Consider the following 12,457-nt stretch of genomic DNA (forward strand, 5'->3'; position numbering starts at 1 on the left):
TCAATGTGTGTAAATTTGGGGCAAATTGGGGAATATTGAAAATTTTCTAAAAATGTTGACCCGCGGGTCATCGATTCTTGAAACTAGAGAAAACTTGAAAAGCCCATAACTGTGACAAGGAAGGAGATAGAGAGCTACAATTTCAGACGCAGCATCCAGGCAGAAATGCCATCAATGTGTGTAAATTTGGGGCAAATTGGGGAATATTGAAAATTTGGGAAAAAAGTTGACCCCGGGTCATCAATTTTTGAAACTGGAGAAAAATTGAGAAGCCCATATCTGTGACAAGGAAGGAGATAGAGAGCTAAATTTTCAGATGCAGCATCCAGACAGAAATCCCATCAATTTGTGTAAATTTGGGACAAATTGGGGAATATTGAAAATTTTCTAAAAATGTTGACCCGGGTCATCAATTTTTGAAACTGGAGAAAACTTTAAAAGCCCATATCTGTGACAAGGAAGGAGATAGAGAGCTAAAATTTCAGACGCAGCATCCAGACAGAAATGCCATCAATTTGTGTAAATTTAAAACAAATTGGGGAATATTGAACATTTTCTAAAAATGTTGACCCGCGGGTCATCGATTCTTGAAACTAGAGAAAACTTGAAAAGCCCATATCTGTGACAAGGAAGGAGATAGAGAGCTACAATTTCAGACGCAGCATCCAGACAGAAATGCCATCAATGTGTGTAAATTTGGAGCAAATTGGGGAATATTGGAATATTGAAAATTTTCTAAAAATGTTGACCCGGGTCATCAATTTTTGAAACTGGAGAAAACTTGAAAAGCCCATATCTGTGACAAGGAAGGAGATAGAGAGCTAAAATTTCAGACGCAGCATCCAGACAGAAATGCCATCAATTTGTGTAAATTTGAGACAAATTGGGGAATATTGAACATTTTCTAAAAAGAAAGCTAAAATTTCAGACGCAGCATCCAGACAGAAATGTCATCAATGTGTGTAAATTTGGGGCAAATTGGGGAATATTGAAAATTTTGGAAAAAAGTTGACCCGGGTCATCAATTTTTGAAACTGGAGAAAACTTGAAAAGCCCATATCTGTGACAAGGAAAGGAGATAGAGAGCTAAAATTTCAGACGCAGCATCCAGACAGAAATGTCATCAATGTGTGTAAATTTGGGGCAAATTGGGGAATATTGAAAATTTTGGAAAAAAGTTGACCGGGTCATCAATTTTTGAAACTGGAGAAAACTTGAAAAGCCCATATCTGTGACAAGGAAGGAGATAGAGAGCTGGAATTTCAGACGCAGCATCCAGACAGAAATGCCATCAATTTGTGTAAATTTGGGACAAATTGGGGAATATTGAAAATTTGGGAAAAAAGTTGACCCCGGGTCATCAATTTTTGAAACTGGAGAAAAATTGAAAAGCCCATATCTGTGACAAGGAAGGAGATAGAGAGCTAAATTTTCAGACGCAGCATCCAGGCAGAAATGCCATCAATGTGTGTAAATTTGGGGCAAATTGGGGAATATTGAAAATTTTCTAAAAATGTTGACCCGCGGGTCATCGATTCTTGAAACTAGAGAAAACTTGAAAAGCCCATAACTGTGACAAGGAAGGAGATAGAGAGCTACAATTTCAGACGCAGCATCCAGGCAGAAATGCCATCAATGTGTGTTAATTTGGGGCAAATTGGGGAATATTGAAAATTTTCTAAAAATGTTGACCCGGGTCATCAATTTTTGAAACTGGAGAAAACTTTAAAAGCCCATATCTCTGACAGGGAAGGAGATAGAGAGCTAAAATTTCAGAAGCAGCATCCAGACAGAAATGCCATCAATGTGTGTAAATTTGGGGCAAATTGGGGAATATTGAAAATTTTCTAAAAATGTTGACCCGCGGGTCATCGATTCTTGAAACTAGAGAAAACTTGAAAAGCCCATAACTGTGACAAGGAAGGAGATAGAGAGCTACAATTTCAGACGCAGCATCCAGGCAGAAATGCCATCAATGTGTGTAAATTTGGGGCAAATTGGGGAATATTGAAAATTTTGGAGAAAAGTTGACCCCCGGGTCATCGATGTTTGAAACTGGAGAAAACTTGAAAAGCCCATATCTGTGACAAGGAAGGAGATAGAGAGCGACAATTTCAGACGCAGCATCCAGACAGAAATGCCATCAATGTGTGTAAATTTGGGGCAAATTGGGGAATATTGAAAATTTTGGAAAAAAGTTGACCCCCGGGTCATCGATGTTTGAAACTGGAGAAAACTTGAAAAGCCCATATCTGTGACAAGGAAGGAGATAGAGAGCTACAATTTCAGACGCAGCATCCAGGCAGAAATGCCATCAATGTGTGTAAATCTGGGGCAAATTGGGGAATATTGAAAATTTTGGAAAAAAGTTGACCCCCGGGTCATCGATGTTTGAAACTGGAGAAAACTTTAAAAGCCCATATCTGTGACAAGGAAGGAGATAGAGAGCTACAATTTCAGACGCAGCATCCAGGCAGAAATGCCATCAATGTGTGTGAATTTGGGGCAAATTGGGGAATATTGAAAATTTTCTAAAAATGTTGACCCGGGTCATCAATTTTTGAAACTGTAGAAAACTTGAAAAGCCCATATCTGTGACAAGGAAGGAGATAGAGAGCTAAAATTTCAGACGCAGCATCCAGGCAGAAATGCCATCAATGTGTGTAAATTTGGGGCAAATTGGGGAATATTGAAAATTTTCTAAAAATGTTGACCCGGGTCATCAATTTTTGAAACTGGAGAAAACTTGAAAAGCCCATAACTGTGACAAGGAAGGAGATAGAGAGCTACAATTTCAGACGCAGCATCCAGGCAGAAATGCCATCAATGTGTGTAAATTTGGGGCAAATTGGGGAATATTGAAAATTTTCTAAAAATGTTGACCCGGGTCATCAATTTTTGAAACTGGAGAAAACTTTAAAAGCCCATATCTCTGACAAGGAAGGAGATAGAGAGCTAAAATTTCAGACGCAGCATCCAGACAGAAATGCCATCAATGTGTGTAAATTTGGGGCAAATTGGGGAATATTGAAAATTTTCTAAAAATGTTGACCCGCGGGTCATCGATTCTTGAAACTGGAGAAAACTTTAAAAGCCCATATCTCTGACAAGGAAGGAGATAGAGAGCTAAAATTTCAGACGCAGCATCCAGACAGAAATGCCATCAATGTGTGTAAATTTGGGGCAAATTGGGGAATATTGAAAATTTTGGAAAAAAGTTGACCCCCGGGTCATCGATGTTTGAAACTGGAGAAAACTTTAAAAGCCCATATCTGTGACAAGGAAGGAGATAGAGAGCTAAAATTTCAGACGCAGCATCCAGACAGAAATGCCATCAATTTGTGTAAATTTGAGACAAATTGGGGAATATTGGAATATTGAAAATTTTCTAAAAATGTTGACCCGGGTCATCAATTTTTGAAACTAGAGAAAACTTGAAAAGCCCATAACTGTGACAAGGAAGGAGATAGAGAGCTACAATTTCAGACGCAGCATCCAGACAGAAATGCCATCAATGTGTGTAAATTTGGAGCAAATTGGGGAATATTGGAATATTGAACATTTTCTAAAAATGTTGACCAGCGGGTCATCGATTTTTGAAACTGGAGAAAACTTGAAAAGCCCATATCTGTGACAAGGAAAGGAGATAGAAAGCTAAAATTTCAGACGCAGCATCCAGACAGAAATGTCATCAATGTGTGTAAATTTGGGGCAAATTGGGGAATATTGAAAATTTTGGAAAAAAGTTGACCCGGGTCATCAATTTTTGAAACTGGAGAAAACTTGAAAAGCCCATATCTGTGACAAGGAAAGGAGATAGAGAGCTAAAATTTCAGACGCAGCATCCAGACAGAAATGTCATCAATGTGTGTAAATTTGGGGCAAATTGGGGAATATTGAAAATTTTGGAAAAAAGTTGACCCGGGTCATCAATTTTTGAAACTGGAGAAAACTTGAAAAGCCCATATCTGTGACAAGGAAGGAGATAGAGAGCTAAAATTTCAGACGCAGCATCCAGACAGAAATGCCATCAATTTGTGTAAATTTGGGGCAAATTGGGGAATATTGAAAATTTTGGAAAAAAGTTGAACCCCGGGTCATCAATTTTTGAAACTGGAGAAAAATTGAAAAGCCCATATCTGTGACAAGGAAGGAGATAGAGAGCTAAATTTTCAGACGCAGCATCCAGACAGAAATCCCATCAATTTGTGTAAATTTGGGACAAATTGGGGAATATTGAAAATTTTCTAAAAATGTTGACCCGGGTCATCAATTTTTGAAACTGGAGAACAATTGAAAAGCCCATATCTGTGACAAGGAAGGAGATAGAGAGCTAAATTTTCAGACGCAGCATCCAGGCAGAAATGCCATCAATGTGTGTAAATTTGGGGCAAATTGGGGAATATTGAAAATTTTGGAAAAAAGTTGACCCCCCGGTCATCGATGTTTGAAACTGGAGAAAACTTTAAAAGCCCATATCTGTGACAAGGAAGGAGATAGAGAGCTAAAATTTTAGACGCAGCATCCAGGCAGAAATGCCATCAATGTGTGTGAATTTGGGGCAAATTGGGGAATATTGAAAATTTTCTAAAAATGTTGACCCGGGTCATCAATTTTTGAAACTGGAGAAAACTTGAAAAGCCCATATCTGTGACAAGGAAAGGAGATAGAGAGCTAAAATTTCAGACGCAGCATCCAGGCAGAAATGCCATCAATTTGTGTAAATTTGGGACAAATTGGGGAATATTGAAAATTTGGGAAAAAAGTTGACCCCGGGTCATCAATTTTTGAAACTGGAGAAAAATTGAAAAGCCCATATCTGTGACAAGGAAGGAGATAGAGAGCTAAATTTTCAGACGCAGCATCCAGGCAGAAATGCCATCAATGTGTGTAAATTTGGGGCAAATTGGGGAATATTGAAAATTTTCTAAAAATGTTGACCCGCGGGTCATCGATTCTTGAAACTAGAGAAAACTTGAAAAGCCCATAACTGTGACAAGGAAGGAGATAGAGAGCTACAATTTCAGACGCAGCATCCAGGCAGAAATGCCATCAATGTGTGTTAATTTGGGGCAAATTGGGGAATATTGAAAATTTTCTAAAAATGTTGACCCGGGTCATCAATTTTTGAAACTGGAGAAAACTTTAAAAGCCCATATCTCTGACAAGGAAGGAGATAGAGAGCTAAAATTTCAGACGCAGCATCCAGACAGAAATGCCATCAATGTGTGTTAATTTGGGGCAAATTGGGGAATATTGAAAATTTTCTAAAAATTTTGACCCAGGTCATCAATTTTTGAAACTGGAGAAAACTTTAAAAGCCCATAACTGTGACAAGGAAGGAGATAGAGAGCTACAATTTCAGACGCAGCATCCAGGCAGAAATGCCATCAATGTGTGTTAATTTGGGGCAAATTGGGGAATATTGAAAATTTTCTAAAAATGTTGACCCGGGTCATCAATTTTTGAAACTGGAGAAAACTTTAAAAGCCCATATCTCTGACAAGGAAGGAGATAGAGAGCTACAATTTCAGACGCAGCATCCAGACAGAAATGCCATCAATGTGTGTAAATTTGGGGCAAATTGGGGAATATTGAAAATTTGGGAAAAAAGTTGACCCCGGGTCATCAATTTTTGAAACTGGAGAAAAATTGAGAAGCCCATATCTGTGACAAGGAAGGAGATAGAGAGCTAAATTTTCAGATGCAGCATCCAGACAGAAATCCCATCAATTTGTGTAAATTTGGGACAAATTGGGGAATATTGAAAATTTTCTAAAAATGTTGACCCGGGTCATCAATTTTTGAAACTGGAGAAAACTTTAAAAGCCCATATCTGTGACAAGGAAGGAGATAGAGAGCTGAAATTTCAGACGCAGCATCCAGACAGAAATGCCATCAATTTGTGTAAATTTGGGACAAATTGGGGAATATTGAAAATTTTGGAAAAAAGTTGACCCCCGGGTCATCGATTCTTGAAACTAGAGAAAACTTGAAAAGCCCATATCTGTGACAAGGAAGGAGATAGAGAGCTACAATTTCAGACGCAGCATCCAGACAGAAATGCCATCAATTTGTGTAAATTTGGGACAAATTGGGGAATATTGAAAATTTTGGAAAAAAGTTGACCCCCGGGTCATCGATTCTTGAAACTAGAGAAAACTTGAAAAGCCCATATCTGTGACAAGGAAGGAGATAGAGAGCTACAATTTCAGACGCAGCATCCAGACAGAAATGCCATCAATTTGTGTAAATTTGGGACAAATTGGGGAATATTGAAAATTCGGGAAAAAAGTTGACCCCGGGTCATCAATTTTTGAAACTGGAGAAAAATTGAAAAGCCCATATCTGTGACAAGGAAGGAGATAGAGAGCTAAATTTTCAGACGCAGCATCCAGGCAGAAATGCCATCAATGTGTGTAAATTTGGGGCAAATTGGGGAATATTGAAAATTTTGGAAAAAAGTTGACCCCCGGGTCATCGATTCTTGAAACTAGAGAAAACTTGAAAAGCCCATATCTGTGACAAGGAAGGAGATAGAGAGCTACAATTTCAGACGCAGCATCCAGACAGAAATGCCATCAATGTGTGTTAATTTGGGGCAAATTGGGGAATATTGAAAATTTTGGAAAAAAGTTGACCCGGGTCATCAAATTTGAAACTGGAGAAAACTTTAAAAGCCCATAACTGTGACAAGGAAGGAGATAGAGAGCTAAAATTTCAGACGCAGCATCCAGACAGAAATGCCATCAATGTGTGTAAATTTGGGGCAAATTGGGGAATATTGAAAATTTTCTAAAAATGTTGACCCGCGGGTCATCGATTCTTGAAACTAGAGAAAAATTGAAAAGCCCATATCTGTGACAAGGAAGGAGATAGAGAGCTAAATTTTCAGACGCAGCATCCAGACAGAAATCCCATCAATTTGTGTAAATTTGGGACAAATTGGGGAATATTGAAAATTTTCTAAAAATGTTGACCCGGGTCATCAATTTTTGAAACTGGAGAACAATTGAAAAGCCCATATCTGTGACAAGGAAAGAGATAGAGAGCTACAATTTCAGACGCAGCATCCAGACAGAAATGCCATCAATTTGTGTAAATTTGAGACAAATTGGGGAATATTGAACATTTTCTAAAAATGTTGACCCGCGGGTCATCGATTTTTGAAACTGGAGAAAACTTGAAAAGCCCATATCTGTGACAAGGAAAGGAGATAGAAAGCTAAAATTTCAGACGCAGCATCCAGACAGAAATGTCATCAATGTGTGTAAATTTGGGGCAAATTGGGGAATATTGAAAATTTTGGAAAAAAGTTGACCCGGGTCATCAATTTTTGAAACTGGAGAAAACTTGAAAAGCCCATATCTGTGACAAGGAAGGAGATAGAGAGCTAAAATTTCAGACGCAGCATCCAGACAGAAATGCCATCAATTTGTGTAAATTTGGGGCAAATTGGGGAATATTGAAAATTTTGGAAAAAAGTTGAACCCCGGGTCATCAATTTTTGAAACTGGAGAAAAATTGAAAAGCCCATATCTGTGACAAGGAAGGAGATAGAGAGCTAAATTTTCAGACGCAGCATCCAGACAGAAATCCCATCAATTTGTGTAAATTTGGGACAAATTGGGGAATATTGAAAATTTTCTAAAAATGTTGACCCGGGTCATCAATTTTTGAAACTGGAGAACAATTGAAAAGCCCATATCTGTGACAAGGAAGGAGATAGAGAGCTAAATTTTCAGACGCAGCATCCAGGCAGAAATGCCATCAATGTGTGTAAATTTGGGGCAAATTGGGGAATATTGAAAATTTTGGAAAAAAGTTGACCCCCCGGTCATCGATGTTTGAAACTGGAGAAAACTTTAAAAGCCCATATCTGTGACAAGGAAGGAGATAGAGAGCTAAAATTTTAGACGCAGCATCCAGGCAGAAATGCCATCAATGTGTGTGAATTTGGGGCAAATTGGGGAATATTGAAAATTTTCTAAAAATGTTGACCCGGGTCATCAATTTTTGAAACTGGAGAAAACTTGAAAAGCCCATGTCTGTGACAAGGAAGGAGATAGAGAGCTACAATTTCAGACGCAGCATCCAGGCAGAAATGCCATCAATGTGTGTAAATTTGGGGCAAATTGGGGAATATTGAAAATTTTCTAAAAATGTTGACCCGGGTCATCAATTTTTGAAACTGGAGAAAACTTTAAAAGCCCATATCTGTGACAAGGAAGGAGATAGAGAGCTGGAATTTCAGACGCAGCATCCAGACAGAAATGCCATCAATTTGTGTAAATTTGGGACAAATTGGGGAATATTGAAAATTTGGGAAAAAAGTTGACCCCGGGTCATCAATTTTTGAAACTGGAGAAAAATTGAAAAGCCCATATCTGTGACAAGGAAGGAGATAGAGAGCTAAATTTTCAGACGCAGCATCCAGGCAGAAATGCCATCAATGTGTGTAAATTTGGGGCAAATTGGGGAATATTGAAAATTTTCTAAAAATGTTGACCCGCGGGTCATCGATTCTTGAAACTAGAGAAAACTTGAAAAGCCCATAACTGTGACAAGGAAGGAGATAGAGAGCTACAATTTCAGACGCAGCATCCAGGCAGAAATGCCATCAATGTGTGTAAATTTGGGGCAAATTGGGGAATATTGAAAATTTGGGAAAAAAGTTGACCCCGGGTCATCAATTTTTGAAACTGGAGAAAAATTGAGAAGCCCATATCTGTGACAAGGAAGGAGATAGAGAGCTAAAATTTCAGACGCAGCATCCAGACAGAAATGCCATCAATTTGTGTAAATTTAAAACAAATTGGGGAATATTGAACATTTTCTAAAAATGTTGACCCGCGGGTCATCGATTCTTGAAACTAGAGAAAACTTGAAAAGCCCATATCTGTGACAAGGAAGGAGATAGAGAGCTACAATTTCAGACGCAGCATCCAGACAGAAATGCCATCAATGTGTGTAAATTTGGAGCAAATTGGGGAATATTGGAATATTGAAAATTTTCTAAAAATGTTGACCCGGGTCATCAATTTTTGAAACTGGAGAAAACTTGAAAAGCCCATATCTGTGACAAGGAAGGAGATAGAGAGCTAAAATTTCAGACGCAGCATCCAGACAGAAATGCCATCAATTTGTGTAAATTTGAGACAAATTGGGGAATATTGAACATTTTCTAAAAAGAAAGCTAAAATTTCAGACGCAACATCCAGACAGAAATGTCATCAATGTGTGTAAATTTGGGGCAAATTGGGGAATATTGAAAATTTTGGAAAAAAGTTGACCCGGGTCATCAATTTTTGAAACTGGAGAAAACTTGAAAAGCCCATATCTGTGACAAGGAAAGGAGATAGAGAGCTAAAATTTCAGACGCAGCATCCAGACAGAAATGTTATCAATGTGTGTAAATTTGGGGCAAATTGGGGAATATTGAAAATTTTGGAAAAAAGTTGACCGGGTCATCAATTTTTGAAACTGGAGAAAACTTGAAAAGCCCATATCTGTGACAAGGAAGGAGATAGAGAGCTGGAATTTCAGACGCAGCATCCAGACAGAAATGCCATCAATTTGTGTAAATTTGGGACAAATTGGGGAATATTGAAAATTTGGGAAAAAAGTTGACCCCGGGTCATCAATTTTTGAAACTGGAGAAAAATTGAAAAGCCCATATCTGTGACAAGGAAGGAGATAGAGAGCTAAATTTTCAGACGCAGCATCCAGGCAGAAATGCCATCAATGTGTGTAAATTTGGGGCAAATTGGGGAATATTGAAAATTTTCTAAAAATGTTGACCCGCGGGTCATCGATTCTTGAAACTAGAGAAAACTTGAAAAGCCCATAACTGTGACAAGGAAGGAGATAGAGAGCTACAATTTCAGACGCAGCATCCAGGCAGAAATGCCATCAATGTGTGTTAATTTGGGGCAAATTGGGGAATATTGAAAATTTTCTAAAAATGTTGACCCGGGTCATCAATTTTTGAAACTGGAGAAAACTTTAAAAGCCCATATCTCTGACAAGGAAGGAGATACAGAGCTAAAATTTCAGACGCAGCATCCAGACAGAAATGCCATCAATGTGTGTTAATTTGGGGCAAATTGGGGAATATTGAAAATTTTCTAAAAATTTTGACCCGGGTCATCAATTTTTGAAACTGGAGAAAACTTTAAAAGCCCATAACTGTGACAAGGAAGGAGATAGAGAGCTACAATTTCAGACGCAGCATCCAGGCAGAAATGCCATCAATGTGTGTTAATTTGGGGCAAATTGGGGAATATTGAAAATTTTCTAAAAATGTTGACCCGGGTCATCAATTTTTGAAACTGGAGAAAACTTTAAAAGCCCATATCTCTGACAAGGAAGGAGATAGAGAGCTACAATTTCAGACGCAGCATCCAGACAGAAATGCCATCAATGTGTGTAAATTTGGGGCAAATTGGGGAATATTGAAAATTTGGGAAAAAAGTTGACCCCCCGGTCATCGATGTTTGAAACTGGAGAAAACTTTAAAAGCCCATATCTGTGACAAGGAAGGAGATAGAGAGCTAAATTTTCAGACGCAGCATCCAGACAGAAATCCCATCAATTTGTGTAAATTTGGGACAAATTGGGGAATATTGAAAATTTTCTAAAAATGTTGACCCGGGTCATCAATTTTTGAAACTGGAGAACAATTGAAAAGCCCATATCTGTGACAAGGAAGGATATAGAGAGCTAAATTTTCAGACGCAGCATCCAGGCAGAAATGCCATCAATGTGTGTAAATTTGGGGCAAATTGGGGAATATTGAAAATTTTGGAAAAAAGTTGACCCCCCCGTCATCGATGTTTGAAACTGGAGAAAACTTTAAAAGCCCATATCTGTGACAAGGAAGGAGATAGAGAGCTAAAATTTTAGACGCAGCATCCAGGCAGAAATGCCATCAATGTGTGTGAATTTGGAGCAAATTGGGGAATATTGAAAATTTTCTAAAAATGTTGACCCGGGTCATCAATTTTTGAAACTGGAGAAAACTTGAAAAGCCCATTTCTGTGACAAGGAAGGAGATAGAGAGCTAAAATTTCAGACGCAGCACCCAGACAGAAATGCCATCAATGTGTGTAAATTTGGGGCAAATTGGGGAATATTGAAAATTTTCTAAAAATGTTGACCCGCGGGTCATCGATTCTTGTAACTAGAGAAAACTTGAAAAGCCCATGTCTGTGACAAGGAAGGAGATAGAGAGCTACAATTTCAGACGCAGCATCCAGGCAGAAATGCCATCAATGTGTGTAAATTTGGGGCAAATTGGGGAATATTGAAAATTTTCTTAAAATGTTGACCCGGGTCATCAATTTTTGAAACTGGAGAAAACTTTAAAAGCCCATATCTGTGACAAGGAAGGAGATAGAGAGCTAAAATTTCAGACGCAGCATCCAGACAGAGATGCCATCAATTTGTGTAAATTTGGGACAAATTGGGGAATATTGAAAATTTTCTAAAAATGTTGACCCGCGGGTCATCGATTCTTGAAACTGGAGAAAACTTTAAAAGCCCATATCTCTGACAAGGAAGGAGATAGAGAGCTAAAATTTCAGACGCAGCATCCAGACAGAAATGCCATCAATGTGTGTTAATTTGGGGCAAATTGGGGAATATTGAAAATTTTCTAAAAATGTTGACCCGGGTCATCAATTTTTGAAACTGGAGAAAACTTTAAAAGCCCATATCTCTGACAAGGAAGGAGATAGAGAGCTAAAATTTCAGACGCAGCATCCAGACAGAAATGCCATCAATTTGTGTAAATTTGGGACAAATTGGGGAATATTGAAAATTCGGGGAAAAAGTTGACCCCGGGTCATCAATTTTTGAAACTGGAGAAAAATTGAAAAGCCCATATCTGTGACAAGGAAGGAGATAGAGAGCTAAATTTTCAGACGCAGCATCCAGGCAGAAATGCCATCAATGTGTGTAAATTTGGGGCAAATTGGGGAATATTGAAAATTTGGGAAAAAAGTTGACCCCCGGGTCATCGATGTTTGAAGCTGGAGAAAACTTTAAAAGCCCATATCTGTGACAAGGAAGGAGATAGAGAGCTAAAATTTTAGACGCAGCATCCAGACAGAAATGCCATCAATGTTTGTTAATTTGGGGCAAATTGGGGAATATTGAAAATTTTCTAAAAATGTTGACCCGGGTCATCAATTTTTGAAACTGGAGAAAACTTTAAAAGCCCATATCTCTGACAAGGAAGGAGATAGAGAGCTAAAATTTCAGACGCAGCATCCAGACAGAAATGCCATCAATGTGTGTAAATTTGGGGCAAATTGGGGAATATTGAAAATTTTCTAAAAATGTTGACCCGCGGGTCATCGATTCTTGAAACTAGAGAAAACTTGAAAAGCCCTTATCTGTGACAAGGAAGGAGATAGAGAGCTACAATTTCAGACGCAGCATCCAGACAGAAATG

The sequence above is a fragment of the Genypterus blacodes genome, unplaced genomic scaffold (genome assembly GCF_046128005.1).
Source record: "Genypterus blacodes isolate CSIRO-AG114 ecotype Tasmania unplaced genomic scaffold, CSIRO-AGI_Gbla_v1 ptg000191l_1, whole genome shotgun sequence".
Lineage (NCBI taxonomy): Eukaryota > Metazoa > Chordata > Actinopteri > Ophidiiformes > Ophidiidae > Genypterus > Genypterus blacodes.